The 11940-nt window shown below is 47.2% G+C and overlaps 1 pseudogene; it reads right to left on the minus strand.

The window, feature by feature from the left end:
• Positions 1–5499: 5499 nt before the first annotated feature.
• Positions 5500–11940, minus strand: part of LOC101647810 — a 7481-nt pseudogene continuing 1040 nt past the window's right edge.

Raw genomic sequence — 11940 nt, forward strand, 5'->3', positions numbered from 1 at the left:
TTTTCCTTTGGACTTCATGAACAGATTTTCCTCTCCACTGCCTCCTTTCCAAGGGTTGTTCTCCATAAAAATCTGCCATTTGATTTTGCAAGGTTGTAATGAGGGCCTGTTGGCTCTTTCTGGAACTTTCTGGCCCAGAACTCTCTGAGCTGAGCAGGACCTGGCCTGGCACAGGCAGAGCTCCCACCAAGAAGCCCTTTGCTGTGGGTTTGAACCACCAAACGTGAGGCTGGCAGCTCAGTGCTAATTAATCTCCCTAAGCTACCAGGCCTGCTATGTAACCTCTTCCCTCACTCATAAACCCCATAGCTGTACGTACGGTCAGGGAATTCTGCGTGAACTTCGCAATGAATGACTGAACCCAATGGAGAAGCAAAGAGTCCTGTGAGAGGGATGGCAGTTGTCAGAATTGGTGAAAAGGTTGGAGACCTTGACCTCTGCTTCATAGGAATCAGCCTCTGGCTGTTGTTGATAGTGATTTTCTCTCGTCCCCTTGTGACGTCGGAAGAGGAGATGGGCTGCACACCATTCTCTTTTTGACAGACCGACTAGAGTGACTATGAGCCAAAGGAAGGGGCTCACCCTGACCTCGATGCCTCGACTTTGACTGCCTCAACAGCTCCCCCAGAAGCTCCGGTTTGGACCGGATTTTACTGAGCAGGTATCTGAATGAGACGAAGACAAGCATCTTCCTGAAAGGACTTGTTGGCAGTCACCCACTGCTCACACTGTTGAAGCAGATTTTGTTTAGAATAAACCCACACATGTATTGACAGGAATCCTAGCAGCAATACTTTTTGAACTTAGCTTTGTCATGCACTGTCTTACAAAGATTATTGAAAACACCAGAAAGTATGACGTATGAATGAGAACTGAACCATACTCGCAATTCCATCATTTAGGAATAATCACAAACAACATTCTGCTAAGGAGTGCTGGTGGCCCAGGGGGTTAAGCCTTGGACCCGGCAGTCACTCGGTGGGAGAGAGATGAGCTAGTCTGTATCTGTAAAGAGTTACAGCCTCGGAAACTCCGGGGGACCATTCCACTCTATCTTCTACGGACGCTGTGACTTGGAAGCATGCAGACATTATAAAAAATAGCATTACTTCCACAACACAAGTACAATTTTGCTGAAGACAATGAAGAGGTGAAGTATTAGCAAAAATTAAAAAACACACACAAAAAAACCAAAAGGTGCAGTATTAATTTAGGAAAATGATAAAAAAGTCATCAACAACGAAATGGAACACATAAAGATTGCTTTCCTAAACAACAGTAAGCTGATGTATTGGGCTGGTATTGACCATCCTGAATCAGAAAATTTACTGTGTCAGGAGTGGCCTATGGGAAAGAAACAAGGTCCCATTCACCTCCGAAGGAAGATTCCAAGATCGACCTTGAAGTACAATGCTGTCAGGGCTAGGAGAACAGCCACACCAGGAAGACCAGTTAATGCAACTATTGTTCAAAGGTATACACCAACCACTAATATCAAACACGAATAAAGATTTTTACCAACCTTAACAGTCCACGATTGATCAAACATGCAACCTAGACGCACTGATACTTACAGGTGATTGGCATGTAAGAGTTGAAGACAAAGAAAGAGGATTGGTAGTTAGGAAATGTGGCCTTGATAGAAGGGAGGCTGGAGATGGAATGCTAGAGTTTTGTAAGAACGACGACTTATTGGTGGCAAATACCTTTCCTCAACAACATAAATGGTGGCATTCATGTGGATGCTCCAATCATCATCTCTCCCCTTTACTCTGTACATCATCCCACAGTGAGCAGCTCTGTTCACATTTCCTGTGTATATCTGGGGTTATTTCCTTATGATATTCCTCTCCTGCTTAAACTCCAGATATGACAGCAAAGAGTGGCATATGTGTGATTTTAATGACCTTATTCACATTTTGATTATATTAATTTTTTATCAGGACTTTTTATTGTCCTTACTCTCGAAACAAAACAACGCAAACTCACTGTCATTGAGCAGATTCTGACTTTAAGAAACCCCATAGGGCAGAGTGGAACTGCCCCCGTGGGTGCCTGTGAATTTTTACGGGAGAAGAAATCCTCATCTTTCTTTGACAGGGAGGTTGGTGGTTTTGAACTGCTGACTTGGTGCTTAGCAGTCCAACTACACTACATGGATGTAGAAGTTTGGTTATCTTAAGTGAAATAAGTTTAAGATGCACTTTTATTAAAAAATATTGAGTCCCTCCTATGGGTGAGGCACTGTGCTTGGCCTGGGAGATCAGGTATGAGCAAGGTGAGAATCACTATGAAAGTTTGCAGTAACGTTTTCAAAGCTCCCAATGGTGTGTACAAGGAATACTGTGCTACGGTGGGCTAAGCATGGGGCTACTAATCCACCAGCTGCTCCATGGGAGAAAGATGAAGCTGTTTGCTCCCCCAAAGGTTAAGTTTCAGAATCCTAAGGTGCATACCTACTCTGCCCTATAGCTCATCTTATGGGGAACACAAACAAACAAAAACAAACAGGTCCAGTGAAAACGGTCTTAGGAGGAGATTTGTTGGGCCAGTTACATTTAAGGCAGAGAGGTTATGGTGACTGTTTTCTGGGGACCCCAAAGGGGTGATCTTTGGAATCTGCTCTATAAGGCCATTCTGAGTCAGCATTGACTAGATCACAATCAGTTATTTTATTTTTTGGAATGGATTGTATGAAATGTTCCTTTTCCTTCAGTTGTCCATCTTGCTTGGCGCCAATCACATTTGCTGAAATGAAAAGAGACTGCATATGTGAAGTTCCTGGCACAGTGCCTGGGACACGGGAGGTCTTCCATAAATGGTTCCTGTGTCCTGGAACAGCGTTCCCATGCTGATGGCTGTGCTGAAGCGCATGACCTTCTCTGGCACTCGGGTGCATGTGTGATTGGCCAGTGGCCAGAGCGCTTCTCTAGGAAGCCAGTCTTGGTCTCATTAATACCAGATTGTCTCTGAGATACAGTTTGATTTGAAGGGTCAATACTTTCAAGACTTTGGAGTTCAATCCAGTTCTATGAACCTGAGTGGTGGGGCTTTATGTGAAAAGCTCTCTTTGCAACTATGATGGAAACATTAGTATAATTCCATATGAACTTTTGCATATTCCACCACTAGCAACTGTTTCACCAAGCCTGCGAGTTTCACATGCTCAGTTTTCAAGAACCACCTCTTGCTTTGGCCATGGGCACAATCTCTAAATGACTTTGGAAGAGATTTGGCCATTGGGGGGCGGGGAGCTGTCAAGGCGGCTGATGTGATGGCAAGTGGACGAGTGAACATTGTTTTAAGGTCTTTCCACATTGGACTCCTGGAGACAAAGAACAAGATTATTTGGGGGAGGGGAGTTCTTATTGCCACTTGTTTCCCCCTTTCCTTTTCCAGAAGCACGGAAACCATCATTTTCTCAGAGGGAAGCTTGTGTCTCTGCACGGGGTCTTTCAGCGTGACTCCACTGCCAACCAGTTGTATGTCCCGTTAGACCAGCCCAGGGTCTTAGAACAGTTCAGCTCATTGTTTTGTGAACGTTCTGGGTGGTCCTGTGGAGACACAACTTCTTGAAGACACTGTTCTCAGAAATGGAAAGTTTAAAAGATCATTTTCTGTCCTTCATGTAGTGAAGTAAAGAGGCAGATTTGGAGAAGCTGGTAGAACTCAGGGCCGGGTTGTAGGTTTGCAATCACTTTACTTACCTCTTCCCACCCCGACACCGCCCTTGGTGTCTTTCTTTGATAATGTTTCTCCACTTTCTCTCTCAGGGACTTAAAACATTTTTTTGGAAGTTTTTTTTTTGGAGTCTATTATAATACCAGGTTTCTTAAAGCCTATCTTTTATATCTAGCAGGGAGACGTTGTTAGCCAAGTTTCTCTTCTCCACATTAGGGAGGATTTGAAATATTGACCTTCTGACCACCCTTGACAGATCATGACCATCCGATAAGTCTCCGAGGGAGGATTTACCACCAGTCACACACATGATATATTTAGCACTTCACTAGAGCAGGCTTGGGCCTGCACATAGTTGTAATGGGAAACACAGCAGAGGGATTTATATACCTAATTAAAAGTACCAAACTCTCAAATCCAGACTCATAAATTGACTTCCACACTTCTGATGGCTGAAAGTGTTTTAAATCAAAAGCCCATTGAGGTGAGAGTTCATTTTTGGCCTGAATCAGTTTGGCCCAGCACTTTAACAATGGAAAATTTTCAATATTAATTTCGTTTGTAGTAACAGTCTGAACGTAATTTGAATCAGGTGGCTGATGTATAAACCTGAGTTATGGATATTTGTCAGAGAAACTGTGGACCCCAAGCATCAGCGGCAGATACAGCTTGAGATGGGGAATCACAACGTTGCTTAGCTCAAAAATCCTACAGTGGCTAGGACAGGTCACTTGAAATGTGCTGTCTTTGGAGAAAGCTGTCAAAACAAGACAAGGAATCTGGACAAACACTGGATCAAAAACAAAGGTAGGCAGCGGAACCGGCTGGTTGGTCCACACAAGGCCATACTAAATGTGTTCTCCTCATTGTTTTGTTGTTCTGAACATATTTTCTGAATTGATAGCTGCTTCCCATGTCCTTGTATCACTCCCTTTTATTATCACTCTGGGCTTTCTGAAGGACACGAAATTGCTTTTCAATCACATCAGCAGCACAAACCATAAGGACCTATTTTTTCCCTCCAAAGATGCTGTAAGATCGTGAAGACGTTACTGTTTGGTGCGTTCCCTGAGGACAGGCCCGTGGCATTCAGCCTCTTGAGCCCAACACTAAGCTCAGGGCTCCCTAACATGAGTTTAACTGAGGAAGAGGACGCAGCACGTTCAGCCTTGGCCTTCCCTGAGCTGGAGGACCGCAGGCGATCTCATTAGCTGGGAAGTCAGAAACTGTGGCTGACTCTTTCTTCCTCTTCTGTCCGAGAAAACATACAGGGCAAAACATATGCCACTTCAAGCATGTCTCCATGTAAAGGTCGGTGACACTGACTGCATTTCTGAAGTCATGCAAACATTCTTGGCCTCCTTTCCCACATTGCTCCTCCCTCTTAAAACAAACCCACTGCCCCCCAAACTTTCTGTCTGGCCATTCCATTTGCTGTTGCCAATTTGATCTCATAAAAGACAAAACCCACTGCTGTCCAGTCGACCTAGCGACTTATAGCAAGCCTATAGGACAGAGCAGAATGTCTCTCTCTCTCTCTCTCTCTTTTGCGCAAGCTCAGTTTTATTAAGTGGGATTTTGCAGTGGAACTGGGGTGCTTAAAAAATTTGACTGCCTGGGCCGGGGTGGCTCTCTGGCCCCTCCCTGCCAAGATCTCAGAGACAACAACTAGGCATCAAATGACTTTAGACTCTATCCGAAGGAAAGGTACAAATGGAAGAACGGAAGTGGATGCTTGGGTACAATTTCTAGAAAAGGGGCAGGTCTACCCCACATGCGTGCTTTGCCTTGGTGACTTGGGGAAGGCCAGGCTGCCGCTCAGCTCTCTCCATCACTGTCTCCCAGGGTACGCTTGTCCGAGAGATACTCAGCCAGGCGGTGATCGGGCCTCCATCTTGCTCAGGTTGGTGACGCAGTTCCCTAGCTCTTTGATGGATTTCACCAGCTCATCCAGGTACTGTGTCTCGATGAAGTCACAGAGATGGGGGTCGTTCTTGTCCTTGGCCAGTTGGTGCAGCTGCAGCAGGGACTGGTTGACGCTCTTCTCCAGGTGAAGCGCACACTCCATGGCGTAGAGCGCCCTCCCTCTCCCAGTCGTCCCGGTCTGGTTTCTTGATATCCTGGAGGAAGATCCGGTCCGCTCGCTGGTTCCGCAACTTCATTCATTTCTCGGCGTGTTCTCTCTCCTCTCGAGACTGGTGCAGAAAGTATTTGGCAGTTCTTCAGAGAGCCACGTCATCCCGGTCGAAGTAGAAATAGAAGAAATGGACAGGTAGACGTAGGAGGCGTAGAGCTCCAGGTTGATCTGGTGGCTTCCGAGTCCTGGTTGCAGAGAGCTGAGAGGTGCTGCTGGAGGGCGGGCTGGGCGGCTGGTTGGCGGGGGTGGGGGTGGGGGGAGGCTGGAGCACCGAGTTGAAGCGAAGAACGTCTGGGAATGTCTCTTTAGGGTTTCTGCGTCTGCAGATAATGATGGAAGAGGCAGCCTCTTCTTTCTCCCATGGAGCAGCGGATGGATTTGAGCCACTAGCTCTGTAGTTTGCAGTCCACTGTTTCATCCACTGTGACGACGAGGGCTCCTGGGATCCCCTGCAGATATATCGTTGGTGAACGAACACAATGCTCAAGGAGGGCCTTCTTTACTACCGAACTATTGTTTAGTTGGAAGAAGATTTAAGGGACATTTTTGGTGGACGAGTTAAGGAATATTTCAGGGCAATAGTTTTGAGGGTACCTGGAGCCTCAATGGCTCTAGAAAGTTTGGATTCTGTATGAATTTGAAATTCTTTTCTGCCTTCTCCTCCATTTTGACCCAGATTTTTCTATAGAATCCTCAAACAAAACATTCAGAAGGGTACCTAGATCAGTTTTGTGTTCTCGTGACAAAGGAGGCAGTTGTTCGTGGCGACAGTTAGCCACACAGTCCTCTTCCTTCCCTGATTTCTAGCTTTTCTTCTTCTGTGGTGAGCTGGTTTGGATCTTCCGTACCACAAGGGGATCTTTTTTTCTGCGTGGGTTGCTATGAAGTACAAATTTGGATGCCAAGAAATGGAACAGGCAAACATGTTGATTGCAGGAAAGACCCAGCGAGCCTCTAAACGCCTTTGCTGCAAAAAAAAAAAAAAAAAAAGAAAGAAAGAAAGAAAGAAAGAAAGAAACATGGTCCTTATGATGCTTATTAAGTCTCCTTTAAGGGTGAGCAATTTTCTGCTGGAGGGCAGAGGAACGACTAGGGGGAGCTAATGGTCTCCCTATTATCAGCTGTAAACTAAGTGCTGTATTCGTTTCTATAAATATTTGGCATGTGAGTAGTAAGCAGGGAATAATGATCAGGTCCGTATTACTAAATTTGTTACTTTATAAGTGGCAAATTTAGTGTCAGCTGATGCTGTCAGCTTAACTCAAGTCTGTGGTATAGCAGCGGGGGGTGGGGGGTAGGCAGTCATCAGCGATTGCAACAAGAGCTTCCAGGAAACCTGTTTGGGCAGAGAAAGGTCCTCCTGAGGTTACCTTCACTCCCTTCTGCACCCTCAAACCCTCCCCAGGCCATGGCACCCTCCTGTGTGGAACCTGACAGGGACTTTTCAAATGCACTAACACCTGCACCCAGGACCACTCCTGGGGATATGCCAACACCTCTTACCACGGGAAGTCCCAGTTTGTTTCTAGTGCTTTCCTCAGTCTATCCTGTTGATAGGCGCCCTGGTGGTTGAGATAGTTATGGTTTATTGTGCTAACCTGGCCGATAAATACATGTGGGAGTAATTGAAGGGCAGAGAGGTAAATGGCTTGGTGAGCCTCGCCTTTCTAGTTCTCTGGTCTCTTGCTTTCTGATGGTCAGACCAGGGTACAGCTGCCTTAGCCAGTTCCCTGCTTCAGCTGGGAAGGCTCACTTCCTACAAGACATCCCCAAGGAGAAACCACATGGACCTACCCCGATGCAGCCCTGGGTACTGGAACAGCTGTGTGGAGACCTCTGCCACTACTGACATGCTTACACGTTCACTGATTCGGCTTTCTTCCTGCAGTCGGTGTCATTGTGTGTGTTTTGTGAGATTGAGGAGGGCTTTGTAGATTGGTGTCAGACAAATAGGCTAATGTTGGACTTGTGGGCTTGGACAGCACTGGGTTGGGATGCTTTCTTAATGTGCACTTAACCTTTATCTAAAACGCTCTCTTATACATATGAGTTTCTGTGGATTTATTTCCCTAGTTTACCCAGACTGACACAGTGGTAGAGTGGGCTGAGGGTTGGGCTGCTAAGTGAGAGGTCAGCAGTTCGAAACCACCAGCTGCTCTGAGGGAGAGAGATGAGACTTTCTACACCCTTAAAGAGTTATGGTCTCTGAAACCCACAGGGGCAGTCCTATCCTGCCCTATAAGGTCACTATGAGTCAGAATTGATTGGTGGCAGAGAGTTTGGTTTGGTTTATCCCGTTGATGAACCTGCTCCATGATCTAGACCAGTGGTTCTCAACCTTCCTAATGCCGCGACCCTTTAATACAGTTCCTCATGTTTCGTTGATCCCCAACCATAAAATTATTTTCAGTGCTACTTTATAACTGTAATTTTGCTACTGTTATGAATCATAAGGTAAACATCTGATAATGCAGGATATATTTTCATTGTTACAAATTGAACATAATTAAATCTAGTGATTAATCACAAAAGCAATATGTAATTATGTATTTATTTCTAATGACAAATAAATGAAACTTAGCCTTGAAGCGTGGTGTAGCATAGGTAACAGTCTTCATGCCAGGTACTCGTATGTGCATGTGTGCGGACCTGCCTGGAGACAGAGGAGCAGTGTCTCAGTTCCTAAGACCACCCGAAATATGTGTTGTCCAATAGTCTTAGGCGATCCCTGTGAAAGGGTTGTTCAATCCCCAAAGGTTGAGAACCGCTGATCTAGACATACCTGGGCTTACATGTGTAAGACAAGTTGAGGAAGGTAACTATTGTATATACTCGAGTATAAGCTGCCCTGAATATTAGCTGAGGCACCTAATTTTACCACAAAAACTGCATTAAAAATGTGCTGAAAAACTAGGCTTATCCACGAGTGCATACGGTAATCTGTTTGAGGCTCAGAGTCCTCAGCTTTAACAGTTTGCTCTGGAGTGGAGGATTTTTGGGGAGAGTCCTGGACACACTAGGAATAATAACCATCCATTTCCTGTGTGGATGAAATACTGGTTGGAGCACATCTGTCTGAGAGTCAGATTCTATTACCTGCGGGCAGACGTCCTAGCCTCGATGCTCCGTGATAAGTGGCTCTGGAACAAAGCTCTTCAGAGCACCTGCTATGTGACCCTCCAGGTGTTGGGGGCAGGTGTGATCAAATGAAGCCCAAGACACAATTCCTGTCCTCTAGCTACTCAGCCTAGTTGGAGATGCAGGCTGAATACATGCACATCTGCTACTTTATTTACGGACACTTCTGTACTTCATATCCGCCCACAAAAGCATCAGAGGACAATCTGAATGGAGGCTACAGGTGGATGACATTAAGAGCCAGAGGACAACAGCTACCTAATTAAGGGAGGCAGTGGTGGACTAATTATGCTATAAATCCCGAGGGAAAGAGAGCTACTCCAATGGAGCAGTCACCAGAGGAAACAAGAAGCACACAGGGCAGACTAAAAGGAGATGTTAAATTGCATGGTGTCAGCTCCAACTGCTTCAGAAGTTCAAGGCAGAGCTCAGGGACAATTTCTCTTCTACCATCTGCACAACCTAGAGTGAATTACCCAGTCTGTGCCTCAGTTTCTTCATCTAGATTAAAATGGGAAGAATGGTTCTGATGACAAGACCTCAACTCTGAAAGCATGGGTATTCCCCCTGCCCATTCAGGAAGCTCTGCCATCCAGGGATCCCCCACCACACTTTCAACCCCACTGGGACGTCCTGTTTCAGAACTGGACATGCGGCTCCCTTTGACTGGACTTCCTTTGCTTCGCCAGGGGTAGTTCTCTCCCCACTCGCCTCTACTTTCTTCTCCCACCGGCTCTCTGTCCAGAATGAGCCATCCCTGGAGCAATCCAGACGCTGAGTTCCCCAACCAGGCCAATGAAGGCTCTTTTTACAAAATCGGCTCCTCACCGCACCCGTCCAGGCTTTCTTCCCACCTCCCTGGGCCTCCGGTCTCGCCAGATGCCCTTCAGGTGCCCTTGGCATCATTCTCTCAGCTCCTCAACAAGGAATCCTCATTTCCTCTCTTTTCTGGAGGCTACCCCGCTGCCACCTTCCTCTGTTCCCTCAGTGACCTGCCTCCTACAGCTGCAGCTCCAGGCAGGGGCGGGGGTTAGGTTAGAGAAACCCTTAATGCTTCTCTTGGACCTCTTCCCTCCGTAGAGGTCCCAGCCTGTCATTTCCAAGGATTCAAAAGGCGGAGAGGACGATCTGGATGCGTGCCTGTCATGTGGTCTCCGCACTTGGCGGCCTCAGGGTAGACACGCTTCTTACACAGCACTTCACCGCTCCAAAGGAGCACGGAGAGTCAGGAAGCCAGGTCGAAGCTGTATGGCTTTGCGTGACCTACCCTTCCTTTTGTCACAGTGTATTGTTGGAAGCAGTTATGATGACCCTCCCAGATTTCAGGAAAGGAAACATAGTCCCCTGTATCTGCCCCCCCCACACACACACACATACACACCTCTTCTTGGATGACATCACTTTGTAATAAGAGTGTGGAGAGAGGACTACGTAAGAGGGAACTTTGAACAGTTTGTGGAAAAATGGAATTTGATGATAGTGGAATATTTGCACGATTCTTTTTGAAATCCTTTGTGTTCATGCGTGGCGCCCGGGCCGTACAGTGGGTGGATCAGTGGACCGCTAGCTGCAAGGTCAGCAGTTTGAAACCAGCAGGAGAAAGACGGCGCTCTCCATTCCCGCGCAGATGTGCATCTCAGAAAGCTGCGGGCGGTTCTGCTCTGCCCTGGAGGGGCTGTGAACCCGAATCCACCCCATGGCAGTGAGTTATGCGTCTGTTTGCATTGGTTCAGATGTCTTTGGGAAATGCGGCATTAAATAACACTATCAAACTCTCTTCTGTCCTCAACATTTCAATAATTCCCTCTGAATTCTCAAGCCCCACCAGTGCCAATGCTTTCACACTCACTAAGGAAATGGCATCAATCGGAAGAGAGTTCCCACCGATTCTCTTCATTCTGTCCTCTGGACTGCTGCCTGGCCCACTTGTTCGTTCTGTGCTGAACTTCCCTCCTTCCACACTCTTCCCTCGTTCCGCTCATGGCAACCCCTTGGCTAAAATCCTTGCTGTCCTCCTGACCTGTTCTTCTGCATCGCCGCTGAAACACTAAGCCAATCCTGATGCTCTGCCCTCCAGATCTCTTATCTAGTATGTAACAGTTCTCACAATCACACCGCCAGCGTCCTGGTTTGAGATTTTAAGATCTCACCACATGTTAAAGGAGTCCTGGAGGTGCAGTGCGGTGAGTATTGGGCTGTTAGCTTCAAGGTCAGAAGTTCCAACCCACCCACCAGTCTGTAGGAGAAAGATGAGGCTACCTGCTGTTGTGAAGATTTAAGCCTTGGGAAGCCCAGAGCAGTTCCACTCTGACGGGGCTGCCAGCTGCCAGCCTGCTTCAGATAGTTCCAACACGGTGGCCAGAAGGACCTTGTTACCGTGCCGGTCAGATCACATTGCTGCTTTGCTTGCCACCTCGCAATGGCTTCCCCTTTCCTTGAAAGTCAACGCTAAAATCCTTACAACAGCCTCACAAATAAAACTCACTGTCACCCAGTCGATGCCGACACATAGGACAGGGTAGAACCGCCCCCGGGGGGTTTCTGAGACTGTAACTCTCTCTGACACAACATTCTGGCCACACCTCTTTCTGGAATTTGGAAGCCTCATCGTCGTCTTTGTCCTGTGGAGTAGCTGGTCATGTTGAACCTCGGACCTTGCCACCAGGCGTTCTCCCTTAAGTACCACCTTGCTTAGGTCAAAGCTGCTCACTGCAGTCACACCCCTGCTTGAGTCACAATGCTCATCTTGCAAGAGATCAAAGGAGCGCGAGGGAGGAGCTCACTACAACCAAGAGAAGGGCCTAGAGGGGAGCACTGTCGTTGGCCCCGGGGTCTCTGTGCTGAGTGTCCACGAGACTGCCGTTGGCCCCGGGGTCTCTGTGCTGAGTGTCCACGAGACTGCCGTTGGCCCCGGGGTCTCTGTGCTGAGTGTCCACGAGACTGTCGTTGGCCCCGGGGTCTCTGTGCTGAGTGTCCACGAGACT

Source organism: Echinops telfairi, unplaced genomic scaffold, assembly GCF_000313985.2.
Source record: "Echinops telfairi isolate 266 unplaced genomic scaffold, ASM31398v2 ScPeMD7_443;HRSCAF=831, whole genome shotgun sequence".
Taxonomy (NCBI): domain Eukaryota; kingdom Metazoa; phylum Chordata; class Mammalia; order Afrosoricida; family Tenrecidae; genus Echinops; species Echinops telfairi.